Source organism: Acinonyx jubatus, chromosome D4, assembly GCF_027475565.1.
Source record: "Acinonyx jubatus isolate Ajub_Pintada_27869175 chromosome D4, VMU_Ajub_asm_v1.0, whole genome shotgun sequence".
Classification (NCBI taxonomy): Eukaryota; Metazoa; Chordata; class Mammalia; order Carnivora; family Felidae; genus Acinonyx; species Acinonyx jubatus.
The window spans coordinates 85,622,342-85,641,246 of NC_069391.1; the positions used below are offsets into that span (position 1 = coordinate 85,622,342).

The 18,905-nt window shown below is 40.9% G+C and overlaps 1 protein-coding gene and 1 pseudogene across 12 annotated transcripts in view; both read right to left on the bottom strand.

The window, feature by feature from the left end:
- Positions 1–18,905, bottom strand: part of GLIS3 (GLIS family zinc finger 3) — a 578,617-nt gene that overhangs the window by 161,694 nt on the left and 398,018 nt on the right. The window lies entirely within an intron of this gene.
- On the bottom strand, positions 11,727–12,750 carry LOC106968164 (deoxyhypusine synthase-like; annotated as a pseudogene).

Below are 18,905 nucleotides of genomic sequence, written 5' to 3' on the forward strand. Positions count from 1 at the left end.
AACGAGTGGATTTTTTTTTTTTTTTTTTTTGTCTGTAACCATGGAGGACAGAACCAAGTGGTTTCACGGGCTAAAAGGGAAAAGAACTGTCAACTGAGTGTCCTATATCCAGAGAAATTATCTTTCAGGAGTGAAGGGAAAATAATAACACTCTCAGATGAAGGAAAACAAAGAATTTAATGCTACCAAAGCCACCCTTAAAGATTAGCTGAAGAAGTTTCTTCAAACAGAAAGGAGATGATTAAAGAATCCTGGGACATCAGAAAGAAAAAAAATAAAAAGAAAAAAAAGAGAAATATTGCTATATACAACAGATTATCATTTACTCATGAGATTTCAATTAAGATTTGATGACTGAGACCAAAATTACACATCATCGGATACTCAAGATGATGCTATTTAAAGGCAGGGAAGGTAGAAAGACTTCTAAGTGAGGTTTCTACACGTCACTCAAAACTTGCAGGAAAGGCACAGGCCCTAGAATAGCTAAAATTGTCTTAACGAAGAAGAACAGAGTGAGGAGAGTCACTGTCTTGGCTGTGAAGGGTCACTCAAGACAGTGCAATACTGATGACAGGACAGACGCACTGATCAACGGTGCAGAATGTAGAATCCAGAAATTAGCCCATACAAAATGTTCAATGGACAGTTAACAAAGGTGCAGAAACAACCCAGTAAAGGAAGGGAAGGATTTTCAACAAATGGCGCTGGGGTACCATGGATAAATGGATATCTATGGATAAAAATGAGTCTTGACCTAAGCCTCATACCTCATACAAAAATGAAGTCAAAATGGATCAAAGGTGTAAGTGTACACCATAAAACTATAAAAATTTTAGAAAAAAAAATAAGACAAAATCTTTGGTGTCTAGAATTAGACACAGAGGTCTTTCTTAGACTTCAACATCAAGAGCACAATCTGTAAAAAGAAATACCGATGAATCTTTCCTCATCACACTTAAAAACGTTTGCTCCGTGAAAGCCCGTGGGAAGAAGATAGGAAAATAAAAGCTATGGTCAGAGAAAATGTTTGTAAACGTGTATGCATGGATTATGTGTATTTAAATAAAAAACCTGAAATTCATGGTAATAACACAAATAATCCAATTAGAAAATGGAAAAAGAGATGTACAGACATTTCACAGAAGAATATAGGGGGAGGACAAGAAAACACATGAAAATATTTCAATAGCATTAGCCATCAGGAAAATGCGAATTGAAACCAAGAGATATCACTACTTGCCTACCAAAATAGCTAGGAATAAAGAATAGTGACAACACCAATTGCTGACAAGGATGTGGAGAATTTGGCACACTGATACACGCTTGTGGTACAGCCACTATGGAAAATGGGTTGGTAGTTTCTTAAAAAACTAAACATAAGGGGCATCTGACTGGCTCAGTAAATACAGCATCTGTCTGACTCTTGATCTTGGAGTCATGAATTCAAGCCCCACAATGGGCGTAGAGACTACTTACATTTTTTTTAAATTAACAGATGACCCAGAAATTGCAACAGTGGCTATTTATCCAGAGAAACGAAAACTTTTATCCATACAAAACCCTAAACACAAAATGTTCCTACCACTGTTACTTGTAACAGCCCCAAACTGGATTCAGCCCAGATGTCCTTCACCAGATAAATGGTTAAACCAAGTATGGAATACTGTGAAATAAACATACGATGCAATATTACTCAACGATAAAAAAGAATAAGATATTGATACAACAAATTGAATGAATTCTGAATTGAATGAATTGAATTTTCAGTGAATTAGGGTGCGTGAAAAAGGCCAATCCAAAGAGGTCACATATTGTGCGTTTCCACTTCAGTTAACACTTGTGAACTGAAAAAATTTGAGCAATAGAGGACAGATTAACGGTTGCCAGAAAAGTTAAGGAAGGGGGCGGGGGAGGCAAGTGGGCATGGTTATGAAAAGGAAACAGAGATCCTTGTGGTGCGGGAAATCTTGATTGTAATGGTGACTACAATCTACCCAGGCAATACAACCGTATAGAATACACACACGTACACATGAGTGTATTTCTGTATTATTTCTTACAAGTGTATGTAAATCCACAATGATCTCAAACATTTCAATTCTAAAAACCTGAATGGTGTCACCATTTGAAGGATGAGACCAGGTAGTACTTCCACTATAAAGCTAGTTATCAAGCATGGCATGTGACAACCTCGGCCAGGTGCACAGCATGGAAAGGGCCTTGGGTACACTACTTTTGTGGGTAGTTTTTCGTCAGTCGGCTCGTTGGCACTGAAAAGTCACTGTTTTATGAGAGAAAGAGGGCAGGCATGTTACATTCACATAGCATGAGAAGGCGTCACGAGGAAGAAAGATGTCAGTAAACACCCTATCAGTCTATTACCCATAACTGATACCAAGAGGTCTTAAATTTCGGAGCCCAGTGAGTGACACATATGTTTTCTTCACCAAAGGCTGACTGGCACCTGGCACAGTCCCTGACTCAGGACAGGCACTCAGTAGGGCTGACCAGAGAACAAAGAACAAATTCACACCTATCACAGAGTCACCAAAGAAAGGAATCCCTGCCAACTCGGAGTTTGCAGTGCTCTAGCTCTGGAGGTCAAGTAGGGATCTCCTGGCCCACTGGCCATCCCCTAAGTCTGAGCTTTCGACTACACAGAAGAGTGAAAGTAGCTTGATGAAGTGACCAACGCTGTTCCTAAAGTCAAAATTCATTTTCAAATGCCATATCTATGTTTGATATTTAAAAATATGTTCAATTTCATACAAATTAGATTTCATACAAGTCCAAGAACTGAGCACACCCCCATTCCTTCAACAACAACAACGAAAGTTCATCCCTTACAGTGTGCATGCCCCAAAATGTGAACAAAGGAAAGATCTACCTCACGAACGGGTTCTTCAAAGTATGCGATGTCCAAGTGAAACCGTTGCATTTGGCAGGGAACCACACGGAGGTCTCTGATGGAGAACATGAAGGCTTTGGAACTTGACAAGAGTCTCCACGGTATCTCTACCCCGAGTGGCTCTCACGTACAAGTAGCTCCCAGCAGACCAGTGGAGGCGCCTGCTCCCACGACCACTTGTACGGACAGGGTGTTAACGGGGAGAAGTGGTACATCGGACATCGTGTGACACGAAGTGATGTCGGCTCTTAGAACTTGGAAGGCATTTTATTGAGATGCCTTGGAGGTCAGTGTACCAACTGGGAGGTCAGTAGCCATCATGACAATGGGCGTCCCTTTTACTTTTACTTTTTCCTTCCCCACAAAGCTTCTTAAAAGAAGACGCAAAAGAGTTTTGGTGGAAGGGACTGGGCTCAAATCTGTAGCAAGATTAAGAAATGCAAAGGATAGTAGAAGTAAAACAAAGCGAATCATGTAATTAGACAACCTGGACATTAACAACTGAAGTTATGATTCCATCTGAAGGTTCAATATGCTGGGAACACTTAGGAAAATTACACAAGTCCTGGGGTCTGATTACTCCACTTGGTATATATCTTCATCTGTCATACTCCGCACGGTGGCGAACGCAATTACCAATACTTTCATTTTTGTTTTAATTTAATTACATTTTTGTATTTTAACTGAGGCTTAACTTGGGAGTTGACAGTATTTTATTATTATACAGTTTGTCAACTTTAAGTGGGGTGCATTTTCTTAAATTATTTTTGAGAGAGAGACAGAGCGTGAATGCGGGAGGAGCAGAGAGAGAGGGAGACACAGAATCCAAGGCAGGCCCCAGGCTCTGAGCTGTCAGCACAGAGCCTGATGTGGGGCTCGAACTCATGGACCGCGAAATCATGACCTGAGCCGAGGTCGGCCACTTAACCGACCGAGCCACCCAGGCGCCCCTAAGTGGGTTGAATTTTTAATTAAAATTTTATTGTAAATTAAGGCCAGTTACTTTTAGAGGAACTGAGGCCAGATTTTATAGCACAAAGTCAGTGAGACAACAGGACTCCCCACTGAAAACCTTGCCTCAGGCCAGCTTTGCTGTTCACACCACAGCCCCAACTAAGTGATGTTAGAATGAGGACATTCAGAGGACAAGAGCAGTGGCATTCGCTTTATTCTTACACGGTACCTAGGCTGATGCTTAGTGTTAAGAAAAACAAACAAACAAACATGTTTTCCAGAAGTAGTTTTGGAAGGGAAAAGTGACTTTTCTTTTCAGCTATTCAATATATCAAAGCATGGAACCAAAGAAGAGGGATTAGTGAAAATTAGTTGTCCATATATCTTAATGCTAGATGCTTAATGCCGGTTGCTTCTTTGAGAAAGGGGGCAACAAAGAAATGCTTTTCCTTGTTAAAGGTTCTGCTGAAAAGTGTTCAAAGCAAACTGCACTCACTGCTTTATGCATGGATAAACGATGGAAATCAGTGTCGGCTCTTAAAACTTGGAAGGAATTTTACTGAGATGCCTTGGAGGTCAGTGTACCAACTGGGACATCAGTAGCCATCATTACAATGGGCGTCCCTTTTACTTTTTCGTTCCCCACAAAGCCTCTTGAAAGAAGACGCAAAAGAGCTCCAGCGGATGGACAGAGGTTCTGAACCCAAACCCTTCTCACCATAAAGGAAGGCATGTTCGTTTATGGGATAGAGTTGGTAAGATTTTCAACCCAGAAGCTCAAAATATTTCTCCCATTACCAAGGAGTAAATGGTATTTAAAGCTGGGCGATGGGCATGTGTATTATAATTCTTCTTTTTCCTTTTGATAATTTTTTTGTGAACTCCTATAATAAAAGTAGGGAAAAAAAAGTTAACAGTGGATTTTCTGTCTTCGTCAAAGTATTCCTGGCCTCTAAGTATTATTCTAGTTTTAATTTGGCCAGTGTTAAACCAAAAGACCAGGCTGTGTGATATCCAATAATCTCTACTTTGACCAATCCTGATCAGGTCAAACACTTTTATCCCCTAGGAGGTGCCTTACAAAATTGTCTCTAGTTTAATTGGATGTGTGTGCAGATTTTCCACTTGGGAATAAAATGCTCAGCAAATCCTCACAAAGTGTTTTCCCTGTGTGTCATAGAGCCAACCGGCTAAGGCTCTCGGTAAGGCCGGCTGCCAGTGGAAACCGTAGCTTTCCTGGCTTCACACGTGAGCCAGATGTTGGGGATTTTCTGAGCTGCAGAATCGTGGGGAAGGAGGTTTGTGCATGTCCTGTGTTCTCATTCCAGCTCTCAAACTTTCAGGATTTATGGCCAGTCAGCAGTGTCACGAACTGGCCCGAAAATATCCCCAGAGGAAAGCCCACTGACAATGCACCTGACTCTGCCATGGCCCCATCCCATCTGCCAGATCAGGATCTCTTTGTACTGCTTCTTCCCCCAACTGCTCTGCAGAAATGCAGCAAGGCAGGTGCAATCTTTAATTTTCTGAAACCCGCAATTCAAAGCAATTCTGCTACAACTTAAAAAAAAAAAACAGTTTATTTCCTTCTAGCACTGTATGAAATTAATACTTGCCTATTCTAGACAATTTACAAATACATGAAATAAGAATGCATATGTGTTATTATAGGTATATGTAAAAATATCCCAGAATCTCACTATCCATGGAGAACCAATTTTGTTCTCGTTGATTTTCAAGGACAACTAAGGAATTCCTGGGACCACAATGAATGTCTACACTTGCCATCATCAGAATGTATGTTTGCAGAGGGATGCGAATATACATTTAAACATTTTTGTAAGCATTTTCCTTATTATTAAATATCCTTAAATAACTTTGATGGCTGCATAATTTCATCGAATGGTTACACCATTTCATTTTCCTAGTCCGAGACCACTGGGCATTTAGTTTTTTTGTGTCTGTTATAAATAATTTGCTTGGAGACAAATGTAGTTTGACAATGGAGAATCCAATTGAAAATGAACTGTTTTCTGAACAATCACATCCACTCTATTTCAACCAGCCTTCTTAATGTTTATTTATTTTTGAGAGACAGTGAGAGAGAGAGAGAGAGAGACAGACACACCATGAGTGGGGTAAGGGCAGAGAGAGAGGAAGACACAGAATCTGAAGGAGGCTCAAGGCTCCGAGCTGTCAGCACAGAGCCCGATGTGGGGCTCGAACTCATGAACCGCGAGATCATGACCTGAGCCAAAGTCAGACACTTAACCGACTGAGTCACCCAGGTGCCCCTCAACCAGCCTTCTTAGGAGCCGCCCTTCTCAAGCTCTAGTACGCATGAGAGTCAGCTGGAAGGTGTGGTAAAACACCAATCTCTGGGCCTCGAGGTGGATCTGAGAATCTCCTTTCTGACAAATCCTGTGGTGTGGACCTCGCCTTGAGAAGCACCGCTCCGGAGAAGCCCCCTGCTGCATTTAGGAAATGGACAGAAAGGGGCTTCTCACTGTGGGCTCATCTCTTTTTGACCCTCCCAGTGAGAAATGAAAAGCTGCTTCGGTTGACATCCCCCAGCACGGTCCACGGCCTGGCATGTGCTCAGGTGCTCTCCTTACGTTGAAAAATGTTTGGCAAATAAGTAATGCTGGCAGGAACCGTTCTGACACCTACACCTCAATTTGGGATTCATTTTCCTCGCTCAAGATTTGGCAAGTGTATCCCTTCCTTAAGGTTAGGCTGTGAAAATACACTCTGACTCACAGACCTAGTTTAAAATACCACAAAAAGTCATCAACGATTTCCACAACTAATGAGTCTTAAATACCTTCATTTCGAGTTGTTTTATGTGTGCTGCCTATGGGCCGCACACCCATAGGGGTTGTGCATAATTGTGTGAATAAATCACGAGAACAAAAACTGTCTCCCTGTATCCAGCCTCTGCCTGATGTCCACTGATGATCAATCCTGCCATTTATGTTGTCTTCCTAAAAATCATTCCTTATCTACTGTTTATTTCTGTTCCCAGCAATATGGCAAATGAGATGTTCAGAGAACTTACCTCTGATGTGGCCCATCTAAAAATGCTGGTTAAAAATTTTTAAAGAGTTTTTTTTCAATGCATGGCTGCCTTGGCAACAGAATAAGGGAATTCTTTAAAAGCCAGAAACACATACACATACACAAACGAAAAACCCCAGCAATCAAGGGTAAGCAAGAACTGGGGATATTCTGCTAATCCCAGGTACCCTAGAGCTTGGCTTCTAAAGGGCCAGGTGGGAAAAACGACAAAGCACGGATCCAGATTTCCATTCGAGTTCAGAGAGAGACTCATGTATAAAGCAGGGGCTTCTGAATGGCAACACGGTCAGCAAATGAGTTGGGAAAACAATATGTGTAAATAAGCCTGACCTACAGAGTGAGACACTGGACACAGAGGTCTTACCTCTTGAGAAAGAGAGAAAAAAAAAAAGGCTGCCTTACAAAATTCCTAACGCCAAAACCTGGATTTGGATCCAGAATTTACATTATTTGAATGATCCCAAACACCCCAAAGCCGATCATTTTAACTGACTGATAGAGTCTCAGAGATTTTAGAAGCGACAAACATTCCCCGGAAGAATGCATTTTCGACCCAGGCCTGAAAGAATCCCCAAAGGTGAAGTTTTTAAAGAGTGTCAGCGCACAGTCAAAATTATCCAAGTGATAGTCAGTAGATACTACGCATGACAGAGCGAGACCTGAGAAGCCTGCCAGCTATAGAAGTATTGAAATGTCACATCTAGTAGGGTTTAAATATTTGAAGAAATAGAAGAGAAACAAAGAAAAAAAGGAAACAAGAAATTTTAAAAATTGAGTAAGCAGTTCTGAAAAATGAAAACTACTTCTGAAAATTAAACAGGCAATCACCAAAAATAAAAATACAATTTATGAGGGGAGCCTGGGTGGCTCAGTCGGTTGAGCATCCGATTTCGGCTCAAGTCATGATCTCATGGTTCGTGAGTTCGAGCCCCACGTCAGGCTCTGTGCTGACAGCTCAGAGCTTGGAGCCTGCTTCAGGTTCTGTGTATGCCTCTCTCTCTGCCCCTCCCTCACTTGCACTCGGTCTCTCTCTATCTCTCTCAAAAATAAATAAACATTAAAAAATTTTAAAATATATATATATATATATAATTTATGAGTTAAAGAGCAGGAGATGTGGCTGCAGAAAGACTTAGTAACTTGGAAAATGGATGTATATAAATTAGATGGAATAGACAGAGAGACAAGGTGATAAAAAAATTAGAAGAGTTTAAAGGATATAGGATGGAAACTGAAAACACATAATAAATAGACTTCTAATCAGAGTTGCAGGAGATGATAGCACAGTGACGGAGGGAAGTCAGTATTTTGAAAAAGAACTTTCCTGAACTGAAGCAGACAAAATGCCATGTTGTAGGAACCACAATGATGTCTAAGCGGGACAAGTAAAATCAAATTCATCGCTAGGCACACAACACCCTAGGCAGCAAAACACCAAAGACAAGGAAGAGAACTTAAAAGCAGCTGAAAGGAGAGACAGATTCCTTACAAAGGAATAGCAGTGAGACCCAACAGCAATACTGGAAGCTAGGCAGAGAAGGGGATCTCCAAAATGCTGCTGTGAGACACAACTATCTACCTAAAATTACACATGAGGTGTAAATGTCTTTCATGAACAAGGAGGAAACAAAAATGTTACCAGAAAGACAAAAAAACCTGAGAGGTTCTCCCTGAAGGAACATCTAAATCATGTACTTCAGGGAAAAAGGAAAATGATCTCAGATTAAGTTCTGGGTTTTTGTTTTAAGTTTATTTATTTATTTTTGTGAGAGAGGGGCAGAGAGAGAAAGGGAGAGAGGGAATCCCAAGCAACCTCGTGCTGTCAGCACACAGCCTGACGCAGGGCTTGAACTCACGAACCGTGAGATCGTGACCCGAGCTGAAGTTGGATGCTTAACCAACTGAGCCACCCAGGTGCTTCACAGATTAAGTTCTGATAACAAGAAAGACTGGGGACCAAAGGAAACGGGGAAATTGTGGGTAAATACACATATGGACTATTAGTATAGCACTGAGATTTAATTTAGGGATTAAGAAATTTAAAAACATCAATCAACTCTGGAGGATGGCATATAATCCTGATGGGGAGTGAATGAAGTTCATAAAAGTGCTGTTTGGAAAAAAGGTACAGATATTGGTTGGCTTTACTTTAAGTTGAGGTAAACACACATACTATGATGTCAAAATCTGTGGGAAATAGCTACAGCAGTTCTTCAAGGAACATTCATAGCCCTCCATGCTTATGTTAACAAATAAGAAATTATTATTATTTAAAAAATTTTTTTAAACATTTATTCGTTTTCTGATAGAGACAGAACGTAAGTGGGGGAGGGGCAGAGAGAGAGGGAGACACAGAATCCGAAGCGGGCACCAGGCTCCCAGCCGTCAGCACAGAGCCCGACGCGGGGCTCGAACTCACGAACCGTGAGATCATGACCTGAGCCAAAGTCAGACGCCTAACCGACTGAGCCACCCAGGCGCCCCAACAAATAAGAAATTATTAAGAGTTGGGGGAAAAAACCTGCAGAATTAGCCCAAATTAGTAGAAGGAAAAAATAATATGGGTAAGAAAAAAATTTTATACAATAGAAAACAAAACCACAAAACAGAGGATAAATGAATCAAAAATTATTTTTTTTCAGATAAATAATTAAATAGACAAGTCTCTGGCAAGATTAATGGGGAGGTGGAGAAAGATGACATAAATTAACGATAATAGGAATGAAAAGGGGACATATTTACAGATGCAGCAGAGATTAAAAAGGTGATGATGCTTTATGTCAATACATCTGTAAATTGAGATGAAAAAGGCAAGTGTCAAGAGTAACATAAATTACCAAAACAGAGTTAAGAATAAACAGAAATCCTAAATGATACGACAGCCATTAAATAATTCAATCAGAAATCTAAAATTTTCCCACTTGGTCTAGATGGCTTCGCAGTTGAGTTCTATTTACCTTCAAGGACCAGAAAAGTTCCAGTTTCCATAAAATCTATCAGAGAACGGAAATGAGATAAGACTAGCACAGGAAATTAAAGTTTTAGGTGATCCACATTAACATCAATGCCAAAATCTTGAAATACTGACTGGCAAACCAACTCATTCAATACATAAAAAATACAGCACGTCATGACCAAGCTCAACATGTTTTTTTCTAGGAATTTAAGGTTCATTGACCATGTCACTGAGCAATTTAGGAGAAAATCATATGACTATCTCTACAGGAAAGAAAGAAAAAACATTCAGGATAAAAACTCTTAACAAACTAAGCAGATAAAAGAATTTGGTAACCCGTTAAAAACATATAACCAGTAGCATTCTCAACTGTGAAATATTTTCAAACATGACCTTAATGGAAACAGGAATAAGAAGAAGGCATGTACTATCAGCATTTCTATTCTGCATCACACGGAAGGTTCTCACCTATACAATCAAACGAGGAAAAGAAGTGAAACGTATCAGGACTAGAAAAGAAGACAAAATAATCGTCACGTGTAGATTATACAATCTTGCCCCCTAAAGAATCTACAAATTACTGGAATTAGTAAATTTAGAGAAACTTTGTTTATTCTCTTTTTATATATACACAATAATCCATGGTTGTCACTGTTTCTCTGGGTGCTTAAATTCACCCAAATACCTGTGGAAATTCCTATAGGCCAGTACCTGTATTCTGTTAACACGATCCCCATGACCGTTTGAGCAGTTCCTTGCTTTCTGGCTCCAAAAAGACAATCCAGGTTCACTTTGGTCTTTCTCTGCTCCTGATCTGGAATTAGCCACTTCTGTAAGGAGTCCTGTCTCATTTTAGTGAAGAATGATGCTAGAAACTAAGACTGTTTGCTGAGTGTGCTTATTGCTAAAGGGTTATCACTTTCCAGGTCCTTTCAATGCACAGAGCTAGGAAATATATGAAATCATGAGTTCCTCTGATAGAACCAATTCAAAATTTAGTACCACAGAGTTTTTTTTCTTATCTTCTTTTATTGCATAATTGTATCTCTTTCCTCTTACAGTAAAAATATTGTGGTTTGTAATTATATATAACAGATATGTATTAACTTAAAATTTTTTAATATATATATTTACCCATGTTTATTATTTATCTGCTTATCTACTTTATCCTATAATATATAAAATTTTTCATCATACTATAAATATTAACACTAACAATAGACCTACTAAGTAGGGTTTCAGATTTCTTTACAGTTCTTTTTGTCTTTCGTAAATATTTCATAAGAATACATGTATTGAGTACTGTTGTAAAAGAGTGTGAATTAATTATTTGCTTATGTTACCTATTTGATATGCAGTTAGGATTCTTTTGTTTTTGTTTCCATTCACTTTTAAGGTCTGGTATTTTTTCATCCTTTATGGTTTCATTTTTATGAAGTAACATACACACATAGTTCAAAATTCAAAACTATACAAATAGGTATTCTCCAATCCTGATCATCTTCCATCCAGTTATTTAACCCAGCCCATCGAGTCAACCATTGTCATTACTTCTTCGTTGATCCTTCCTGTGTTTCTTTTTACAAGATTAAGTATAGGCACACCCACAGCTGCATACATGCACACGTGCGTTAATGTATTTCCCTCTCTTTCTGAAACAAAGGGTGGCATACGACACAGATTATTTTGTACCCTACTTTTTTTCACTTAAAAGCTATCCTGGGGGGGTGCCTGGGTGGCTCTGTCAGTTAAGGGTCTGACTCTCAGTTTCGGCTCAGGTCATGATCACACCAGGTCATGGGATCGAGCCCTGCATCGGGCTACCACTTTTTTTTTTCAAGGATCACTGAGACCATTTATTCTAGACACGATGCTGACCAAGGAGTGAGGGAAGGACTGGGTGTGCAGGCTAATAAACAGAGGAGAGGGAGGACTTCCGTGGAGCTGTAGCCATTCCGTCCGCATTCTTCTCAGGGGTGAAGGCATCTGTCTCTTTTGGACAAAGGTTCCAGCTACAAGCAGGGGGAAGACCAGGGGAGGCACAGGCACACAGACCTTGACAGGCTGTGCCTCCACCCGGATCTTGCCCCAAGAGACAGCATCGTCCAGCCCGGCACCAGAGTCAGATTCATCAAATTCCTGGGCCATGTGGATGTCGACAGCTTAGTCGGCCCCATTCCCCATGAGGCTGGCGTTGGCGGTGTGGTGCTTGACCACACCCCCACCCGGGATGATCATCTGAGTGTGCCTGGCAAAATGGCCTGTGTGTTCCTGAGCCTCACGTCCTCAATAATGTCCAGGACCAGCTTGGGTTCTTGTGGGAATCAAAAAAGATCACGTTGCCCAGGGAGCCATCTGTGAGCACTGGGCTCCACACGGGCATGTGGTTCTTCTGAGCCCAGTAATATACTGATTCCGTGTTGTTGATCTCCTCGCCCAGCCCGGCGATCATCTTGGAAGGTGTCCACTTCACGCCCTCCGTGTTCCGCTCTGGCACCATCCAGTCCATAATGGGCATCAACCAGTCCTCAAACTTGCAGCAACTGTCACTGGGCACCAGGAGGTTTCCAATCCTGTTGATCCCGTCCTCACGCAGCTCCTTCCCCCTGAGACTGAAATCACCCAGGTACGTGGTACCAGGCACTTCTTCGTCCACACTGCCAGCTGTGGTCACTAAGATGTCCACCGTGTTGTATGCTGCATGAGGTAATGGATGCGACAGCTGACGGTACAGAGCCTGCTCGGGATTCTGTCTCTTCCTCTCTCTCTGCCCCTCCCCCCCTCCAAAATAAATAAATAAACTTAAACCTGCATTAAAAAAAAAGAAAGAAAAAAAAAGCTGTCCTGGATATCACATCATACCAGTTCATGGAAATATTCCCCATGATTTTACAGCTTTATGGGATTCAATTATACGCACGAGCCAGGGTTATTCAACTATTCTCTAGAGTTAAACATTTGAATTTCATATCTTGCCATGGCAAAGAATACCGCAACAAATAACTCTATGTTGCTTCAAATCTATGGAGGTGTTTCATAAAGGTAAATTTTTAAAAGTGCAATTGTTAGGTCAAGGGTAAAGAAATACGTAGGTTTGTTGACTACCATGAAGTACCCTGTCATGGAAGTTAAATCATTCTGCATTCTCCATAGCAATGAGTGAGAATCCTTGTTTTTCTGGATTCTCCGGGAGAATGCTTTCTTAAGAAAGGATGCATTTCCATCCACTCAAGAATTTAAAATACAAATCTGTTAAAGTTATCATTTATAAAAGCAACAACAAAAATATACATCATGGGGGAAACATACTAACAAGAGTTGTGTAAGATTTTCAGGTTAAAAGAAAAAGCATAAAACTTGCTGAAAGAACTTCGAGACGATATAAATAGAGAGATAAGGCATATACTGGAATAAGAAGGCTCACTGTTGTAAACGTGGCTATGCTCCTCTAACGGAGCTAGTATTCAATGAGCTTTTAATCAAAATCTAAATAGGATTTTTCAAGGACATTGACGAGCTTATTCTAAAATGTATATAGAAGAGCAAACAGCCCAGAAAGAGAGGCCAAGACAGGCTTAAAGAAAAACTAGGCTGGGGGGCTTGTTCTATCAAATAACAAGTCTTAGTCATTATGTAATTTAATATTTAAGCATGAGGATAGAAAAACAGACCCATGGAAAAGAAGAGAGATCCCATAAACAGACCCATTTATATATGGAAACCTGATACACTACAGAGTAGGCAAAGTATGGATTGTTAAAAAATGCTGCTAGAACAACGGATCGTCCACAGGGGGGAAGAAGATTCCAAACCTTAAAAGTGATTTCAAGAACTTAAAAGTGAAAGATAACAGGTTAACACATGTAGGCAAAAATACAGGACATTATTTTGAAGATCGTAACGCAGGAAAGGTGTCCTAGGTAAAATAAAGAAAAACACAAGCCACAATGGAAAAAAAAATGCTGTTTAACTTCAAATTAAGAATGCACATCGAAAGATGTTACAGTGAATAAAAACCCAAGTCATGAACTGGCAGAAGATATCCACCAAAGGATAGTATTCGGAATAAATGGAGGGCTCCTTCAAATCAGTAAAAGACAAACAACCCTCTTTAAAATAGGCAGAAGGACTTGTATTTCACAGAAGAAATACAGTCAGCCAATGAGCATATGAAAAGAGGCTCAGCCTCACGAGTATGCAGAAAAATGCAAATTGTGACTCTAGGGAGAGAAGATTTTATACCCAACAAATGGGCAAAGATTAAAAAGGCAATGAGAAAATTGGATGTGTGATCCACTAGGACTTGGGGATTTCTCTCCCAGAGAAACTCTCTGCACGTGCCTCCCGTACACAAGTATGAGAACAATTAAAACAGGGCTGTCCACAGTAACAAAATACTTGACATGACCCAAATTTCCACGATGGTAAGCGGGATCACCGAACCTGGTACAATCATTTAATAACTATTACACAGCTGTGAAGATTAATGATCCATAGGTTCACAGATAGAAGTGGAGAAATCATGAAAACAACAGGAGGCAATAAAGGAAGTCATAAAAGAAATGCATTCAGCATGATTCTATTACACACACTTGAAAAGCAGACAAAACCAAACAATATATTTTTAGGGATGCACATACATGTGGTGAAACTTTAAGGAAAAGCAAGAGATATTAATACAGTATTAAAGTGGCAATTTCCCCCGATGGGGAGAGAGGGTGAAGGAGACACCAGAAGATTCACAGACGTAGACGATCATCTGTCTCATAAGCTGGATGTTCGATTCATCAGTCATGTTATTATCACTTTCATTTAAAATATCCATCTATGTTATACTCACTCTCTGGCAGATAAGATCTATTTCACGATGCTAAAAAGTTTAATGGAAAGGAAGAAAAGATGGTCTTCTCAGTCCTTTACCTAAAAGCTTCTAGTGGCTTCCTGTTGCCTCCAGGATAAAACCTAGCTTCCTAGCAAGGGAGGCTCTATGCTCTTCCCCACCAGGCCTCCAGCTACTTCTGCAACCTTGTCTCCTGCCATCTGCCCCCTCAGTCCTCACCTCCACTCACCTGTATTCTAGCGACGCCCTGTATCATCAGAGCCCCGCGCTCACGTCTGAGCCATGCCCCTCCGTTCCCTCTGCCTGGCACGTACTCCTCCTGGGTCGACTTGGCCAATTCCTCTACTTTCAAATTCAGCAAACACCCGATACTTAGGACAGTGTCCCCTGAAACTGCCAATGGATATTTGTTTCTGGGCTTTCACAAGGCTGTGTTTCAGTTCGTCTGTCTGTATGTCCCAGCTCACTTGCCTTTGAGATCTCTGCAAGGCAGGGGCTCTATTTTCATTTCAGTCCAATGTTTCCCGAGTGTTAACGTTATGTCATGACTGTGCTAGGCATTGGATCTGTTGGATTCATCAGCAGCAAGCCCTATTTCCTACCCTCACAGAGCTTGCAATTGAGCTATACTTATGTACATACTTATGCTCGCTGCAGTGTCCCACATATGGCACGTTACACAGTTATGTCTGACGAATCAGCGAAGGAACACTCAGTGAATGAACAGACCAAGGGACAAATAAGAACTGTTCTTTTCCTCTTTAAACAAATAAACACGGGGCACCTGGGTGGCTCAGTCATCTAAGCGTCCAACTTCAGGTCATGATCTCATGGTCTGTGAGTCTGAGCCCTGCGTCGGGCTCTGTGCTGACAGCTCAGAGCCTGGAGCCCGTTTCAGATTCTGTGTCTCCCTCTTTCTCTCTCTCTACGACCCCTGCTCACACTCTGTATCCCTTTCTCTCAAAAATAAACATTGAATAAACAAGGCTTTTTGGCAATAAATCATCATTTTAGTGCCTTTTATTTATTATGAACTTTAAGGCTGTAAATTCAAGGCTACCTGTCAAAAACTAAACTTTTTCTTCAAAAAACCCACCAAATACGTACCTAAATGGAGATATTTTATTCTTATGAAATTTTCAGAAAAGATTAAACTAAACCAACCAATTAAAATCCAGATTCATTACGCAACATGATGCCAAGCAATAATACAGATTGTGCGTGGAAATAGAAAGTATTAATCCAAGAATTCCTTTTTGATCTCTCCCACGTGAAGCTGTTTGTAAACACGTTTATTTGCTGTGCACTTTTCTTTAAAATGAACAAATTCCCAAGAAAGAGTTCGAATCAAGCATTCTCTTAAATTTATAAATCTCATAATAGCTTCAGGCATCCAAGTAAGCCGTCTCCAGATCTGCCACTTATGATTAGATGCCAAGAAATACTTAAAATGATTCATCTCTCAGATACTAGCTTTCAGCAAACCACACAGAAAAACGAATAAGGATCATCTTCATAACACAGCTATGCCACTCAGATGCAACTTTATTCTTGCTACGCTGGCCCCTATTCTTTGGTGGACAGATGTACTATCATTCTCCCATGGACATCTTTTTGTGGCCTTCCTGGGTGGTTCCTGCTAGTCCCACTGTGGCCGGATGAACACTGGCCCCTCTGGCCATGTCCACTTTCTACCCCCGCAACCTGTGATACATTCCGTGACATGGTCAAAGGAACCTGCAGGTTGATTAAAGGAAGCGTCTTGAGCTGGAGAGATGATCCTGGATTCTCTAGGCAGGCCTCATGTCGTCACAAGGGGCCTCCCAAGACAAAGGCAGGAGGATCTGAGTTAGGAGATGCTGTGACGATGGAAGCAAGAAGTTGGAGGAATGTGAGGAAGGCATCACGAGCCGTGGAATGCAGTCACCTCTCCGAAGCTAAAAAGGGCAAGGCTTCTTTCTTCAGAGTTTCCAGAAGGAGCAGGCCCTGTGACATTCTCCCAGTAAGCCCACTACAACTTGTTTTGGATTTCTGATCTCCAGAAAGGTGGCATATGACAAATCTATATTGTTTGAAGAGACTAAGTTTGCGGTAAATGTTACGGCAGCAATAGAAAACTCAGTGACTCCTTTTAGACTTCATTCCTGGCTGTGCTATCTTGCCCCGGCAGTGTTCCGGCAAACACTCAAATGCTCTCATCTCTGAAACGATCTTCATGCCTCACCGGCTATCCCTTTGTACTCTGGTACAATCTGCATTAACGGGATATTTGTTGGCTGTGGCAGACAATGCTGGTTAGCTACCCGGAAGCCATTCCCAACTCACTCCCTTGCTGCCTCATCCTGCAGTGGCCAGAAAGTCAAACACCCTTCCCCAGACTCTCTTGCAATGAGGGACGGCAGCATGACCCAGTTCTGGAAAAGCAGGTGTATGCCGATGTCTGCTGGGAGAAAGTCTGAGGAAAACTTCTGCTTCCCTGAAAAAGGGGAAGATGTGACCAGTGTGACCATTTCCTTCTTACTACCTTGAAAATGGGCGGTGATGGTTAAGCCTGCATTCACTGTGTCGCTATCGTGAGCAAAAGGCCAAGAGAACGTCAAAGACAGGCTCTGATATTGCTGAGTCATGGAGCCAAAGCCAATAATTGCCTATCCCTGGAAACTTCTGGTTTTGTGAGAACAATACAGCTCGTGTTTGTTCAAGCCCCTGCAGTGTGGTTTGGTGTTACTTGCAGCTGAGGGCACGCCCAACTAGTACATGACCTTTCTCGGGTAGCACCTGTTACCAAAAGCAGCCAGAACACTGAGGCTTCAGAAAATATAACAGAATCCTCCTTAGCACATAGTTCCACGCATTGCTACATATAAAAAAGGAAAAAAGTAAACAAAGAAAATAAGAAGGAAAAAGAGAGAGGGGGGAGGGAGGGAGAGGGAAAGGGACAGAGATGGAGAGAATAGGGGAAAGGGGGCCAGGAAGGAGAGAAGAGGGCATGAAAGGAGGAAGCAACTGAAACCCAAACTTCAGTCACTGCTATCCAACTACACATTGAAAACAAAATGCTGAAAAATTAGAAACATCCACCTTCATTGCCTCGGTCTCAGGGAATTACATGCTATAAACACACATTGAAGAACAGGCAGTGGCAATCAAGTTGAGACTTTCAAGCACCCAGTTACTCCTTCTGACATGAAGGGACCACCTCTAAGTCTCCCCCTCGTCATTCTGCAAACCTGAAAACCAAATCAACTCAGAGCACTATTAGAGGAGATTACAAATAAAATGCTCCCATATTTGGGACACTACATGTAACGTAAAATTCCTAGAGCAATAATCCGGATCACAGTGAACTGTCTAGAGGAAATCAATGTCAAGGAGATCGAAGCTTACTCCAAAAATGAAATTCATCTAGCCACTTCCTACAATTGTCTCTTTGGTGTGCACGTCATAAAATATAAGATTTCAGATTTGTGAAGGTTTTTTGGTAAATCTTTCGTGGCCAAGACAGAGATCTAAAATGAGCCTTTTCGTTAGAAGATTCCATTTATGATGGCTATTATTACTATGGTGGTGTCCAAGGGAGCCAAAACGTTTAGAGGCTGAAGTCACGACCTATGTGGACAACCTACTGAAAGACAGGCATAGTTCTAGAAATGGAGACAAAGAGAAATCCCAGTTCTTGTCCTTGTGAGGCCCAGATTTTTATTAAGTAACAGACACTAACAAATAAATACAAGTTATAGGATATAAAAGGGGAATTACAAGTTCTTTCAGGGGAATGAGGGAATAATTAAAAAAAAAAAAAAGAGCCAAAAAACCCCTCCCTTTTTCATGCTCATGTTTTGGAAACACTGTTATTGTGAAAATGTCCATACTACCCAAAGCAACCTATAGATTCAATGCAACTGCTACCGAAATACCTGTAGTGTTTTTCACAGAACTAGAACAAATAATCTTAAAATTCATATGGAACCACAAAAGACCCCAAATAGCCAAAGCAATCTTGAGAAAAAAGAACAAAGCTAGATGTATCACAATCCCAGATTTCAAGCTATATTACAAAGACACAGTCATCAAAACAGTATTGCACTGGCACAAAAACAGACACATAGATGAAGAAAACAGAAAAAATGTCCAGAAATAAATCCATGCTTATATGGTCAATAATC